General features: G+C 43.9%; 1 protein-coding gene across 1 annotated transcript in view; it reads right to left on the reverse strand.

The window, feature by feature from the left end:
* Nucleotides 1-15,143, reverse strand: part of NIM1K (NIM1 serine/threonine protein kinase) — a 76,392-nt gene extending 61,249 nt beyond the window's left edge. The window contains exon 1 of the mRNA XM_018065764.1: nucleotides 14,936-15,143. The gene's annotated coding sequence lies outside the window, so the exon portion shown is untranslated. The remainder of the gene's footprint in view (nucleotides 1-14,935) is intronic.

Below are 15,433 nucleotides of genomic sequence, written 5' to 3' on the forward strand. Positions count from 1 at the left end.
TCCCCTGCCTTGGAAGGTGGATTCTTAACCACTGGACCACCAAGGAAGTCCCTGAAATTCATTCTTGATATTTTCAGATCTCATCCTGATATTCTATCTTGATATCTCATATCTGATCCCTTATCAGCTCATATTCTAATTATGTTTGGCCTTTCTAGACTGACCTCTGCTGCTTCTTTACCTTGTATCCTCAATATTCCCCAGCATCCAGTCCTAGGATGTGGTAGGCACCAAATAAATATTTGCTTTCAAAATAAAGACTTAAAACATAATATATAAAAGGTGATGTATTTAATACAAACCTATAAACCAATGGCAACCCACTCCAGTACTCTTGCCTGGAAAATCCCATGGACAGAAAAGCCTGGTAGGCTGCAGTCCATGGGGTCGCACAGAGTCAGACACGACTGAGCGACTTCACTTTCACTTTTCACTTTCTTGCATTGGAGAAGGAAATGGCAGCCCACTCCAGTGTTCTTGCCTGGAGAATCCCAAGGACGGGGGAGCCTGGTGGGCTGCCATCTATTGGGTCACACAGAGTCTGACACGACTGAAGTGACTTAACAGCAGCAGCAGCACAGTCTTACTAGCACTTTATTCAACACAACAGAGAAGGTATACGAAAAGCTACTTTTATTAAGCATTTACTATATACCAACACTGTGTTGCTTATATTATTAGTCATTATGACTAACACTGTAAGACAGATACTAAAATTCTCATTGCATTGATGAAATAATTAAGGTTTACAGAGGTTGAGTGGAACTTTCCGGGTGGCTCAGTGGTAAAGAATCCACCTGCTGATGCAGGAGACACAGGAGAAGCAGGTTCGATCCCTGGGTCAGGAAGATCCCCTGGAAGAGGAAATAGCAATCCACTACAGTATTCTTGCCTGGAAAATTCTACTGACAGAGGAGCCTGGCAGTCTGCAGTCTAGTCCAAGGGGTCGAAAAGAGTTGACATGACTGAGCAACTGGGCACACACACACACAGATTGCGCAATTTGTCCAAACTCAGAGAGCAAGTGAGTGTCAGGGCCAGCCTGCACCCCAGGCCCTCCTGATTCCATTGGCTGCCTCCACGCAGGGTCACTACAGAGGAACAGGCCCCTGCCCTGAGGTCCAAGCTTGGGTCTGGGCCAGAGACAGCAGCAAAGGCAGGCAAGAGAATCGGAAAGGAAGAGTCTTTCTTTTTATTGGAGGGTGATTGCTTTACAATGTTGTGGTGGTCTCTGCCGTATATCAGTGCAAATCAGTCATAATTATATATACGTATCTCCTCCCTCTTGAGCTTCCCTCCCTAAGGAAGAGTCTTCAAAGTGCTTCCCTTTTTAATAAACCATTGACCCTGATGAATATCAGTGACAGTACAAACACAAATGAAAGTATCCTTTGTTCCCAATGACATAAGGATCTAAACTGACTTGATGAAACTCTAGGTAGCCCTATGCTATTGGATGACAACCTACCCAGAAAAAAAGCAAATAATAATTCATGATGATTGTTATTATTGCTGAACAAGTCCAAGTGCCTCAAAGAAAGCTATAAATAAATAAGAATGCACAGCAATATTTGCTGTATATGTATACACCAGAGAAGAAACAAGCTATACTTTAAGTTAGATCTCAGCTCAGGCCATCTTGGAATAGAATATCTGTTGTAAGTTTAGCAGACTGAACAAAAAAGCAAAACTACAAGCCAGTTTCACTCCCTAAGGTAAATATCAAAACTGTAAAACACAGAGTACTAAGACAAATTTGGCAGTGTATTTATAAAAATGTGATTGACTAAAACTTCCCCCAAGAATGTGAGCATGGCTTAATTATAGAAGATGTGTATATTTAACACATGAATCAGTTAAAGGAGAAAAAAAAAATCTCAGCAGGTGCAGAAAAAGCATTCTATAAAAATGTACACTCATTATCAATAATATTGTTAGCAAACTAGGTACAGAGGGGAACTTGCTCAACCAAGTTAAGGCTATCTACCCAAACCCTATAGCAAACATTTTTTAAATGAAGAAATATTAGAAGCATTCCCTACAATACCAGAAAGAAGACAAAACTGCCTGCTGACACTGCTTCTATTGAATATTTATTGAAGCATCTAGCCAATGAAAGAAGACAAGAACTAAATACTGAAAATAAACAAAACTGTTCTGATTTGCAAAGGGTTTTCTTTTCAGACCTTCTCTCTTGCTGTTCTTTTTTAAAATGTGTATTTATTTTTAACTGGAGGATAACTGCTTTACAATAGCGTTTCTGACATACATCAGCTTGAATCAGCCATAAGTATACATATGTCTCCTCCCTCTTGAACCTCCCTCCCACTTCTCACCACATCCCACCCTTCTAGGTTGTCACAGAGTATTAGTTTGAGTTCCCCACATATGACAGCAAATTTCCACTGGCTATCTACTTCACATACGGTAATGTAATTGTTTCCATGCTTCTCTCTCAACTTGCCCCACCCTCTCCTTCCCCCACTGTGTCCACAACCCTGTTCTCTATACAAAGATTTTAAACACTGAAAATCCTAGAGACTCTATTCATAAACTATTAAAACTAATAAGTAAGTTTAACAGCGTTGCAAGAGACAATATTGGTGCAAATTCAATAACATTTGAATTCACCAATAATAATCTTGTAATAACAAGGAAGTATAATAAAACATGTTCCATTCATATGAGTAGCAGTAAAATTCATGAGATACCTAAGAATCAATCTAACAAAGGAGGTTAGAGAGACATAAATTAAGAAAACTATGGAAATTTATTGGAGAATATTAAAAAATACCTAACAAATGGGGAAAATACCACATTAATAAGGGAATACTATCAAAAACATGTAAACTCACCCCCAAATGAATCTATAAATTTAGCAAAGTTCAGTTTTTTGGTTTTCTGTATGAGTATGCTTAAAATGGTATATTGAATCGTATTCGGTAACACATACATACAAAAACACTTGTTTCATTTTCACGCTGTAGATTGGTACACTTGCTCTCATCTCCAGATTTCAGGTGAGCAAACATCTTTTGTACCTTCTAAAGGAGGTATCTGTGAAACTGTTACATATGAGTCATTCAGAATAGCCACAGAAGTGCAGACTTTTATGCAACTTTCCAAAAAGGCAATGAGTTGTCCTGGGCATGAAACGGGGAGGAATCTTTCTCAGTATTTCCATCACTTTGCTCAGACAGGAAGAACTCAGCAGATGATACTATTTTCTGATAAGTGAAAAGCTGAGGAAACAAAAATCTTACCTGAGGAAGATTTCATAAAAATAAATGAGTGTTCATGAATGGGGAAGAGAGGTTGGCAGAGAAGGTAGAGATGATAACTTTCAGGGGAAAAAAATTCCTAAAAATAATTCCAAACCACATTAAGAGTGGTCAGGGATGGGAGCATGGAATGGGTCAGGAATAGGCGTCCTTGGTACCTTGAAGATATCAGTCCAGCATAACCATTTCAATAGGCAACTTAACAGTCAAAATCTATGACATGGTTACTTCTTAAAGTAGCAGTGTGATATTGGGATACTAATATATTCATCTACTTGGTAACATAATATTTCCCAAGGGAAAACCTAAACAAAAACTAGTTGGGATGTTTGAACATGCAAATTATCTCAATTCTGAGTCTTTCCTTTCAACATTCAAAGTGATAGTCAAGTATGGTTGCAAAACATAAGGGACGCCTTTTAGAAAGGAAGTCATACAAACATGGGAGTGGAGGGGTGGAGCTGAAGAATAGCCAGCCACAGACTGTCAAAACGATAAGACCAGTGAATTGCAGTTAGAACATTATGTGAGATCTTGGCGTGTTATTTACCTATAGCTGTAGTCTATCCCCTCTTATTAATAACTACTGTTTAATGAGAATCTATAATAAATAACAAGTGCTCAATAAGTAGGCAGACATAGAATTTGTCATTCAAATCAAGACACTTTTGAGAGTTGAAGGGGGTGATAGTAATAACCACTCTGGGAAAAGAGGTGCAAATCAGGGCTTTCCGTGACCAACTGGGACATACTGTTGCCCTGTCAGTCAGTGATGAGGGCTTCCCCGCTGGCTTAGCAGTCATGAGTCCACCTACCAATGCAGGAGATGCAAGAGATGTGGGTTCGATCCCTGGGCTGGGAAAATCCCGTGGAGTTGTTGTTTTTCAGTTACTAAGTTGTGTCTGACTCTGTGCCCCCATGGACTGCAGCACGCCAGGTTCCCTGTCCTTCACCATCTCTGGGAGTTTGCTCAAATTCGTGTCCCTTGAGTCGGTGACACCATCCAACCATCTGTTGTTGTCTAGTCTCTAAGTTGTGTCCAACTCTTTTGTAGCCCCATGGACCGTAGCCCACCACGTTTTTTCATCTATGGGAATCTCCAGGCAAGAATACTGGAGTGGGTTGCCATTCCCTTCTCCAGGGATCTTCCCCACCCAGGGATCAAACCCACATCTCCTGCACTGCAGGCCCATTCTTTACCACTGAGCCACCTGGGAAGCCCACAATTAGGTTTAGATGAGATCATAAGGGTGGGGCCCTCATGATGGGTATAGTGTCCTAATAAGAAGAGATGAGAGAGTGTTGCCTTTTTCTCTCCCTCCCTCCCATGTGATGGCAAGAAGCCAAGAAGGGCACTTTCAGCAGAACCCAGCCAGCCTGCCACCTTGATCTCAGACTTCCAGGCTCTAGAACCGTGAGAAAATTCATTTCTGGCACTTAAGCCCCCAAGTCTATGGCATTTTGTTATGACAGCCTGAATAGACACATACGTCCATCTAGAACTGCTCTTCAGCAAGAAAAATAAACTTATTTTAGCTGAAATAATAGCTTAGCCTCACCTACCTTAAACATGTTCTAATCACTTACATTAACTTGTGTGCATACCTGCTCAGCTGTTTAAGTCGTGTCCAACTCTGCAACCCTAAAGACTGTAGCCTGCGCGGCTCCATTATCCATGGGATTCTCCAGGCAAGAATATTGGAGTGGGTTGCTACGCCCTCCTCGGGGGGATCTTCCCAACCCAGGGATCAAACTGGCGTCTCTTAATCTCCTGCATTGGCAGGCAGCTTCCTTACTACTAGCACCACCAGGGAACCTACAGTCAGCAAGATCACTTAATATGAAGCCTATTTTATAATAAAGTATTGAATATCCTATGCAACTGATTGACCACTGTACCAAAAGTGAAAAACAGAAGGTGGACTGTGCAGAGAATGGCTGTAAGGATTTCAGTGGTTTGCCGCTGTGACTGTGTGCCTGAGTGGGAGCTACAGCTTGCTGCCCCTGCCTGGCATCATGAGAGAGTATCGCTGGCCTGTGAAAAGATTAAAATTCAAAACTGGAGGTCTGGTTTCTACTGAACATCTGTCACTTTCACACCATCGTAAAGTCGAAAAATCCTAAGTCAGAAGCAGTCTGTATATACTTTCTTCCATCCTTATAGCAGCCCTGAAAGGTGCCTGCAGTTTTCCCCATTTTTCAGGAACTTCAAAAGAACTTGATAACTTTTCTAAAGTCATACCGGCAATAAGCTTCAGAGTCCAGGCTTTTCTGACCTCAGAGCCTGTGCTTCAGCTGTGCAAACCACAGGTGCTCCGGCTTCCCCTGGTCTTGTGAGCAGGAGCTGTGTGTGTCACAGGGTGACCTCGCAGAACAGATGCTGCAGGAAAGGATGAGGTTGAACAAGAGATCATTCTCCCCCACTTCCTTGCTCTCTCACTCATTCTCAGTCCTGTCTGACTCTTTTCGATCCCATGGACTGCAGCCCACCAGGCTCCTCTGTCCATGGGGATTTCCCAGGCAAGAATACTGGAGTGGGGTGCTGTTTCCTTCCCATCCCAGGGATCCAACCCATGTCTCCTGCACTGGCAGGCGGGTTCTTCACCACTAGCACCACCTGGGAAGCCCTTTTCTTGCTCTCACCTAAGCAATGTGAGGTTGCTATACTCTTCCTCCACTGGGGAATATTCCCCCAATAACAATCCTGGTATTGAACTGAAGTGTCCAGGTCAGCAGACTGTTTTTAAGGGCCTGCCTACTTTAAACCAGTGGTACGAGGTCCCTCCCCAAGAGTCACATGGACGTGATTAAATCATCAACTAAGGGGCAAGGTGAATACATAAACAGGTAACTAAATACAACATTCAAAGCACTGGGCTAGGCATTTGTACAGGAAGGATGGGACTCAGAGAGCACAGGCAGTATGGGCCATGTTCAGGGAAAACCTGAAGGAGATTTGGCCTGAAAGAATCTGCCCCTGTGATTCAGCAAGTGCTAAAATAAGGAAATGTAGGTCAGGGAAGTAGAAAGTGAATATGTTTTATTGTTTGTAAATGTGCTTGGACTTGAGGCAGTGTAAAGGGTGGGAAAATCTGTACCTCAATGTCTGCTACAAGGACCAGTGCTGTTTCATTGTGTCCAAGACCTATTTGTCTGAACTAGAAGTTCAGAGAAATTTACAAGGTTTTTAAATTTTTTCCATAATTAAATATGATCAAAGTATATCTAACTACCCAAGAATGGGAGTAATAGTCTGTATTTGAATTTTAGTCTCTGTTCTGATGGGCAACTTTCAACCAAACAACTTAGCATTGAACAAAAAGTCACCCGTTTTCCACCCTCACTGAACATTACAGCAATGAGACAAACAGCTTTACGCCAAGAGTCTACTGACTTTGCACTGAGATGTGCTAACCTTTAAAACTCGTTGCCTCCCGTTTCCTACAGATATTAACCATGTCACTCGTTTGGTGGTTTTGGTAAATCTTTTTTTACTTTTCTTGGCAAAGAGTAGTCACCAAAGCACACAGACTGGTTCTGACATGGATATGATGTACTATACAGGGAGAGTGACTCTTAAGGAAGCTTCCCTCGTCACCTTCTGTATCACCTTCTACATCTCTCCATCCCAGCCCACAATCCTCTGAAGAACCTCTCTGCCGCCTCCTGGGAAGACAGTAACTCTCTAGTACATGTGACATGACTGAAACAAAGCCACTAACATCCGTTTGTCTCAGGGTTACATGGAGTGCTCTCAAGAGGCATGGATCTTCACTGGGCTGCTCAAGGCTCAGTTCCCAAATTCTGGAGACATGGCTAGATTGGCTGTTTCTGGCCACACAGGTCCTGTGTGAGTACAGCAGGCTGGTGACTATCATGTCCTGGGGAGAGGCCAAATCACATCAGCTCTCCCAGGAGATCAAAGCAGCTCCAGCCTTCAGGATGTGTCTGCACACAGAAGCCTTTTCATTGGCTTCCCAGCCTCATGGAATTGCTGAGGTTCCAAGGAAAATTCAAAATATCGGATCCACATTCCATGTGGTCTCTGCTGTGTGGGTGGGGAGACTCACACGTCCAGGGGTGATGGCCCCACTGAGTGCCACCCACCACTGCCATCTGGTTCTCCCCCAGCCCTCCCCCTCCTCCCCCATAATCTTTTCATACGAGTACCCCCATCACTCTGTTCTAATGCACACTTTTCAGGTGCCATCTCCAGAATACTTTCATTGTGTAGAGAAAGAGAAGACCTGTCTTCATTGTAACAGAGTCTTCTCAAATTCATGATAGGAGGACCCCTCTCTACACCTGTTCTAAACCCAAAGGGGTCCAGAAGAAAGAATTGGCTTCCCAGTAAGGCGGTTCTTATGAAGAACCTAATTTGTAAGGCTCTGTGTTAGGATGAATACAGGAAACCAATATGTCAATATCACCCAGAAGAATACCGAATAATCAATGATATGGGAAAAAAGCTCAAACTATAAAGACAAGTGGAAAAATAAACAATAAAATTGTACATACAACATTCCTTTTTTTTTTTTTTTTGGCTTTAACTACCAAAAAGCAACCCTCTGAAATGTTAAACAGTTATCTCTCTAGTTGGAATTATTGATGGTAGTAGAGGCAGAATAATAGATTATTTATTTTAACATTTATTTCTGTATTTTTGACAATAATACTAGCGACATTGATATTTACTGTATGCCAGGCATCATTCTAAGAACTTCACATGAATCAACTCATTTAATTCTCACAACTATGTGAGAAGGTCTGTGCATTACTATAGGCCCCCAAAACTGAGGCACAAGGTGGTCAAATAATGTGCCCAAGGTCACACAGTAAGTCACAGAGACAGGATTCAAACCCAGTAGGCTGGTTCCAGAATTAGACTTAACCACTATTACTTGCTGCTTCTGCAATATGTACTGCTTTTGAATACATATTTTATACTGTCTTGTAGTGAGGAATTATGATTCTTTAAAGCTAAAGAAAATAATATTAAGAAATGAAGGGCCTCCCTGGTGGCTCAGCAGTAAAGGATCCACCTTCCAATGCAGGAGACATGGGTTCAATCCCTGGTCTGGGACGATCCCACACGCTGTGGAGCAACTAAGCCTGACTGCCACAACTATCAAGCCTGTGCGCTAGAGCGGGGCAGCTGCAACTATTGAGCCCACGGGCCGCAACTACTAAAGCCCACACACCTGGAGCCCAGGCTCAAGAAGACAAGCCACCACAGTGAGAAGCCCCCGCACAGCAACTAGACAGCTGCAACTAGAGAAACTAGGGGAATGAGTCCCCACTTGCCGCAACTAGAGAAAGCCCACGCAGCAACAGAGACTCAGCACAGCCAAAAGTAATTATTATTTTTTTAAAAGATTAAGAAATGAAAAGAAAAAGAAATACAAGACAAAGTACCCAGGGAGAGAGAGGAAACAGGGTGAAAGAATAAGAGTCTAGTAATGAGTCAGGAGAAATGACTCCACGCTAAACATCTCTGGGTTGGTTTCCTCCACTGTAAAATGTGAAGGCGTGCAAGTCTACATTCTAGAGAGATACCTACTCTGCAAATTACCAATAATTGACATGAAAGGTTTGAAAGCTGTACCAGCATTTTAGACTTGGCCTTCACATCCTGTAACAAATTTGGTGTCTTTGTGCTCAGATTAACATCGTTAAACCAATATGTACATAAAGCAAATGCCCCAAAAGCACCAAAATTATTAGTAAAGTTAAGAATATGATTCCACGTGATTGACACTAGAGATCAGTTTCTGAAAGACAAAAAGTGATGAGAACAGAGAAGCTGGTCTGGCAGCATGCATGATTCCAAAGGACAGCAACCACTTTATTCAAAGCTAAAAATCCTGAGTGGATACAATCAACAATAGTCAACACATGACAAGGAAAAGAAACCAAAAAATGGAGTAATTTCCAAGTATGTCTACATCATCACTTCCCCAAAAGTGCAGAACGTGTTTCCTGGCTCCACCAGGTAGATGAACATAACCCAGAGAAAGTGACTCTGTACTCAATGAAATTTCATTTAAAAAATGAGAGAACCCCACAAGGTTCCAGACAGAAAAAATAGATCTCATGCCAAGAATCTAGTACCATAACGGCATTGAACTTTCAGAAACACTGGAAGCTGGAAAAGAATAAATGAATGCCTTTGGAAATTTGCATGAATGAATTATCAGCTGAGAATCCTATACGCAGGCAAACCATCAAGTGTGAGAGTGAAACAGACTTTTCTAGATGTGCAAAGCCCCCTAAATTTACTTCCTATACTCCCCTTTAAGAAGTTATTTATAGCAAAACAGATGTTTTATAAAATGAAAAGCATAAACCAAGAAAGAAGAAAAGAGACCAGGGACTCAACACAGAAGTAGGGTGAAGAGAAATCTCGGAAGGCCCCTATATGTCCCGGCCATCAGAAACCCGGTTCAGACTGGAGAACTGGGGGGTCCATTCAGAGGGCTGGGGTGGGGCCCAGAAGGAAGAGGATTGGCAGATGCATTTCACTGTATGAAAAAAACCAAGGAGAGGCATTTTAAAGAGCCACTAGAATAAATGGTGATAGATTCAAAAAAGCAAACAAAACTATTTTCCCCAAAAATGTTGTACAGGAAAAGAAATACATCCACAGTCCACAATTCAGCTCCAGCGAAAAATAATTACACAATCATTGTCATGCAGATGCAATGTTGTTGTAAATAACATTGTGATGTCACTTGTGAGAAGCACTAATAGAGCAGACCTTTGCACGGAGACGTGTGCAAGTTCTTTCCTGCTGCACCCTCCCTTCTCACCATCCTAGCACAAGATATTAGGCCCCAACTCTTCCTTCCCACTCTGCTGCAGAAAATCCATTTTACTCAAATAATGGCTACCAATTTGAAAGAGCAATTCCTCCATTTTCTATCCTTGACCAACTATTTCCTTTTCTTTTTTTTCTAAACTTTTTTATTTTATATTGGAGTACAGCCAGTTAACAGTGATAGTTTTAGGTGAAGAGCAAAGGTACTCAGCCATACACATACTTCTATTCATTCTCCCCTAAACTCACCTCCCATCCAGGCTGCCACATAACACTGAGTAGAGTTCCCTGCACTATACAGTAGGGCCTTGTTGGTTATCCATTTTAAATATAGCAGTGTGTACATGTCGATCCCAAACTCCCTAACTATTTCTGAAATTAACTGAACTTTGGTTGCTCTGGCTGGAGTCCTAGGAAACATCCAGTACTCCTTCCCTCTCTGGAGCATTCCCCTGCCTGGCGTTTGCAAATAAAAGATTATACTAAGGGTGCTCTGGCTGATTTTTTTCCCACAAACTGTGTTGCAAAAATGGAGGAAGGGGAAGTTGGAGGGGAGGAGTTAGAGAGCTATATCCTCCCCTGTAATAAAAGAAAGTGTACAGATTCTGTGTAAAATTGATAACTCAAGGACCAGCCACATAAGAGAATTATTTCCAACTAGGGAAGGATGTGGAGAAGGCAATGGCACCCCACTCCAGTACTCTTGCCTGGAAAATCCCACGGACGGAGTAGCCTGGTAGGCTGCAGTCCATGGGGTCACGAAAATTCGGACACGACTAAGCAACTTCACTTTCAGTTTTCACTTTCATTCATTGGAGAAGGAAATGGCAACCCACTCCACTGTTCTTGCCTGGAGGATCCCAGGGACAGGGGAACCTTGGGGGGCAGTCATCTGTGGGGTCGCACAGAGTTGGACATGACTGAAGCGACTTAGCAGTAGCAGCAGGGAAGGATGGGATCAAACAGCTAAGAAAGAGCAGAGCAATCGTAACCCAAGAGAGGGACTGTTTTTTGTTAGAATCTTTTAACATGCTCTAATCCATAAAATTATAGATGAATGCACTCAGCTGATAACAACTTGAGCAGTTTTTAAAAGTGAAGCTTGCAACTTAAAGTTATGAATGACCCAACTAAATGACCCAGCCAATGCAGCGAAGAAAGCTTTCTTGGTGGCTGAAGGGCTGAGAAGAAGCAGGTCTAGCCAGAAGATGGGAAGGCCATACCACAGGAAGTGAATTTTGGTCCACTCTCAGTCCTCCCAGAGAGCCTCTAAATTGGAGAATTTGGCTAAATAGGACAGCCAGAGCTTTCTTGAAAAGTATCAGGTTCTCTATTCTCCGTGAAAGGCGAAGAATAGAGTTTGTTTTAGCTTCTTGTTCCCCAACTTGTGTTTTTTTGTTTTTCTGTATAGCTCCCATTACACTATGTTTTTTTTTTCTTTTTACTCCCTTCCCTTTAATCTGTGAGTTTACTTCTCATTTAGGAGTCTTCCCCCCACCCATTTTCTTTTTCTCTTAATCCCAAATTCTTCCTGCCTCTGTATCTTGTCTCTCTTCTCACCTAGATTTTCTCTGAGCCCTACCTGACAGTCATATTCCTAGACATGCCACGTGGTTTTAGTTTTCATGTCTTAATTTTCCAAGTAGTTACCTGAAAGGACTTGAGTCTTTTGAACACAACTTGCCTATCCATAAAACTGGTTACTGTTCCTCAGGATGCTATATGACAATGGTTGAGCTATCTTTGAAGTTCTTGAGGAAAAGTAATTTAAGAACTATGATCTGCTTAATTCAAGTTGTAGACACTGTCATCATAAGAACTTTGACTATTTTCTTCTTTTCCTGAAATTTGTAGCTTCAATTCTAGAGAACTTTTTCTAGAATGACCATGGAAAGCGAAAACACAGAATGAGATTCATTTTATAAACTAATTTTAGTTGTCATTTCAACAATTGAAAGAAAATCAGCAAATGAATTAAGAGTCTTATAGAACGGACTTTTGGACTCTGAGGGAGAGGGAGAGGGTGGGATGATTTGGGAGAATGGCACTGAATCATGTATACTATCATATAAGAAATGAATCACCATTCTATGTTCGATACAGGATACAGGATGCTTGGGGCTGATGCACGGGGATGATCTGGAGAGATGATATGGCGTGGGGGGTGGGAGGGGGGTTCAGGATTGGGAACTCATGTACACCCGTGGCGGATTCATGTCAATGTATGGCAAAACCAATACAGTAATGTAAAGTAAAATAAAGTAAAAAAATAAAGTAAACAATAAAGTCATTGCACCAAAATAAAATAAAATAAAATGAATAAATTCTAGAGGAAAAAAAAAGTATTCAGTTCTTAGAGTAATACTATAATGAGATTCACAGAATGCAGTTGGATTTTCACATTATATTTTAATTTTTAAGTTTCTTAAAATGGAGCTAGATATTTGGCTGAAAACATTAAACATTAACCTATTAAAACAAGTTTTTTTAATTAAAAATTTTTTAATATTTATTTGGCTGCATGAGCTCTTAGTTGGGACATGTGGGATCTAGTTCCCTGACCAGGGATCAAACCCCAGATCCCTACTTTACAGAGTCTTAACCACTGGACCACCAGGGAAGCTCCACATTCTTTTTTAAAAAAACTGTAGTCTAAGGACTGGCTTTCAAATTTTCCAATCATATGCTATCAATATGTAAATTTAATTTATAGGTTTCAAAGCTTAGGACTTGTGAATGTGTAAAGAATTAGGGTCCTTTAAAGACATCAACATGTACTAATAAAAGTATTTGAATGGAAACATTACTCTGCCCAAATTAAACCTTTTTAACTGAAAATCTAAGGCCAAACCAACAGCATAAAGGGCTCTATGGCCTATCTGTAGTTATTACTGGGAAATTTAGGTTTCACACAAAACTGCCTTTATTCTAAATGCAGTTGTTATTAGAAAAGAGCACACACCTCAAACTAAATATCAATCCACGTTTTCCCCTAGCATAGAAGGAGACCTCTCTGAAGGTTTTTCCAGGCTTACCACTTAACAGTGGTCAAGCCAAAAATAAACCTATGAGGACTTTACTAGGCAAATTCAACAGCATACAAAACACCAGTCCGTGGAGACTTGGACTTTTTCCCTATTAGCCTCTTTCTGGGCTTTCCTCTCACATTCCTCCACCTCCTAATTAGAAAGCTAATTAGGAGTCCAAATTTAATGCTAAATGGGGAGAGAGATCTGGTCACAGGCCAGGATTCCTTTCACATCAAACACTGTTCTCGGTCTCCCTTCCTTAGGGCCGCTGAACTGTGGGAAGAGAGCTGGGCCAGCAGGACCAATTGGCTGAGGGCAGTGTTTACTCACAGTTGTCTGCGAGGGAAGATCTGTTTCACAAACTGCAAACTCTGCAAAGGTAAAATTAAACAACAACAACATGCCTCGGGCCTTCAGTACCCTAAAGAAACAAGTATCTTCTAGGCTCAATTATTATTACCATGGTAACATGAGGGGGCTTGGGGAGGTCTCCTCAAGAACGGTTCCCGGCTCCATCCAGGCAGCCTCTCAACACTGCCCGGCGACTTCTCCAGTTACCATGGCAACCAAAATTAGAAGTGCTTTTGCAACACTAACAGAAACCATCTTTTGAAGCTCTTCTGTGAATCACATTGAATACTGATGATGCAAGCTTGAGTGATACATATTTTACAAACATTAAAAAAATCATATTGCCATAAACAAATACTCGTTTTGGAGTCCCCTTTGCACTCTTTGGACTTAACCTTGGAATCGATCCTTCGGTCTGGTTTTGTTTGTTTCCCTTCTGGATTCCCGAGGCTTCCAGCGCAAAGGCGATTTGTTTAACTCCCAAACTTGTCTGAATTGCACGGGTGAGAGCTTAAAATGTGGTTCCTTCTCTCTGGGTTTGAAACGGGGTGAGGAAGGGGATGGGGGAGGGTGGGTCTAACAGAGAGCCCTCTTGTCTAATAGAGTCGAGAGGACGAAAACCGGGAGGGAGTGGGGAGAAGAGCCGGGAAGGGACGGAGGAGGAGGGGGAGAGACGAGAAGGAAAAAGTGCAGATGGCGAATCTCCGCTGCCCTTACTGGGGCTAAGAGCACCTTTATTGGGTGCCTTGACCTCTCCATCTGCTCAGATCCTGGGTCAGGCACACAGAGCTGATTGGAAACGGCATTTAAAAAACCCTGTTGCGATCCTTTCCAAGTCGTGTCGCCGAATCCTCAGGCTCCTAATATTCCTGAAGGGACCTCAGGGAAGAAGGGACAGGCTCTTCTTTGCTTGTACAGTCTTTCCAAAAGAGCATCTTTCTTTAGGGCGTGCCGTGGCGTGGGATGGGATGGAGGGTCCACTCCTCTGGACCACCGCCGTTCGCTGTCAGTGCCCTTCACTGCCCACTGCCCGCCGGGGTCACGCAGGTCCCCGGCACTCGATTCAAACTCTGTGGCTCCGGGCTCGCGCCCGGGGGCGCTGGTGGCGCGCAGCTGGGGTGCGCGGGGTGAGGCTGGGGGTGCGCGCACAGACCTGGGTGTCCGCACCCTGGGCTCACGCCCCCAGGCACCCGCAGGCTGCTCGCGCCGGCGCACCCCGGCCTCCGCCTCCAACGCTCTCGCCTCCCAGGCGCGATGGGCCTCGGAGGGGGTGCCCCCAGAGAGCGCTAATCCTCTCCTGACCCCAATTCGCCTACCCTCGCCGGGAGTTGGGTCTCTCTTTGCCCTGGGGTTCCGGGGAGGAGAGGCGTCCCTGCTCAGCACCCAAGTCGGCAGCCTGGCGGAAGAAGGGGCGGCCGGGTGGGGTGCCGGCTGCGAGCCCCGCGGCCCTCGCTTACCTTGGTGGCGAGCTCCGCTCGCGGGCTCGGCTGCGCGGCGCCCGGCCGGGCTCTCTGGGTGGTGGGCGCGGGCGGTGCGTGGGTGTCAGAGCGCAGTGAACGCGCCAAAGGCTCGGGAGCTGTCAGGGGCGGCAGTGGCAGACCCCGCCCACCGGCCCTGCCCGGGCTCCGCAGAAGGGACTCAGGCGCCCCGCAGCGTTTCCCGAAGGACCAATCCCGAGCGGGGGGCTGGCCCGGGGGAGGGGGGAAGGGGCGGCCGGAGGGGCACCAGGACAAGGTCCTGGACCTCGTAGGCCGGTTTCTATGGCAGCCGGAAGGGAGGGGCTGAAAGGAGGTGGGGGCGGGGGGGTGCGCGGGGCGGGGACACCCATCGTACACACTGGAGCAGGGGGGGTTGGCCCTGCCGCAGAGAGGAGCGCTCCTGGAGCAAGGATGGCAAGAGGCGACACGGCTCCCATCAACTCCCGCTGCGTGCCGAGTCGCTCCAGCCTCTTGATA

This window comes from Capra hircus, chromosome 20, assembly GCF_001704415.2.
Source record: "Capra hircus breed San Clemente chromosome 20, ASM170441v1, whole genome shotgun sequence".
Lineage (NCBI taxonomy): Eukaryota > Metazoa > Chordata > Mammalia > Artiodactyla > Bovidae > Capra > Capra hircus.